This window comes from Haplochromis burtoni, unplaced genomic scaffold (genome assembly GCF_018398535.1).
Source record: "Haplochromis burtoni strain Fernald_Lab_line unplaced genomic scaffold, NCSU_Asbu1 Contig_2157, whole genome shotgun sequence".
Classification (NCBI taxonomy): Eukaryota; Metazoa; Chordata; class Actinopteri; order Cichliformes; family Cichlidae; genus Haplochromis; species Haplochromis burtoni.
Window position 1 is genome coordinate 11,920 of NW_024584518.1, and position 699 is coordinate 12,618.

At 36.1% G+C, this 699-nt stretch overlaps 1 long non-coding RNA gene across 1 annotated transcript; it reads right to left on the bottom strand.

The window, feature by feature from the left end:
• Positions 1 to 29: 29 nt before the first annotated feature.
• LOC102313569 lies at positions 30 to 699 on the bottom strand. Its single transcript, XR_318011.3, has 3 exons — positions 612 to 699; positions 162 to 247; positions 30 to 51 (listed from the first exon to the last, which is right to left on the bottom strand). It is a non-coding gene; the product is annotated as an uncharacterized LOC102313569 (long non-coding RNA).

The following is a 699-nucleotide window of genomic DNA, read 5'->3' on the forward strand; positions in this document are numbered from 1 at the left end:
CATACCTGCTGTACTAAAGTATATCTTAATCTGGGCTTCCCATGGCATTACCTAATCATAAGAGGAATGTGTATTTGTATAAAGTGTATGCTTAAACGGAAGATATAATTTTTGTGTACCTTATGTATCACCAATTCACTAAAAAAAACATTGGAACTTACATTTCATGATGCCACAAAGGTTATGAAGAGAGTCAGCAAGAAGAGAACAGAAGTCGAAGCTGCATTTATGATGGCTCCACTGGGAGCTGTAATGAAATTAAATTGTTATGTCACAGAAATTTTGGTTAAATACTTGGATTTATTTGCAAAGAACAAAAAATATAATAGCAGTAAATCTTTTACTGATCATTACAATATTACATTACATACCCCTGGCTGTGGCAGTTTGCTTAAACAAGTTCTTTAAGAAGGCAATACAGATTTTGTTGACAACCATTCACAGTCGGTGGTCAGTTCACACCCACATTCAATTATCAGTTGAGTTAACCCCACAAACTACATGTCTTTGGAGAAGTAGTTAGACATGGGGACAACATGCAAACACCACACAGCAAGGCCTTTAAAATCTGGTTATTTCAGTTTTTCATTCATTATGACCGTTATTCTCACCTGTCTCTGTTTCACAGTAAGATTTGAGCACCTTCATGGTTTGATTCCAGCTCACTTGGTTGCTGTGATTACAGAAAATGGTGTCTTG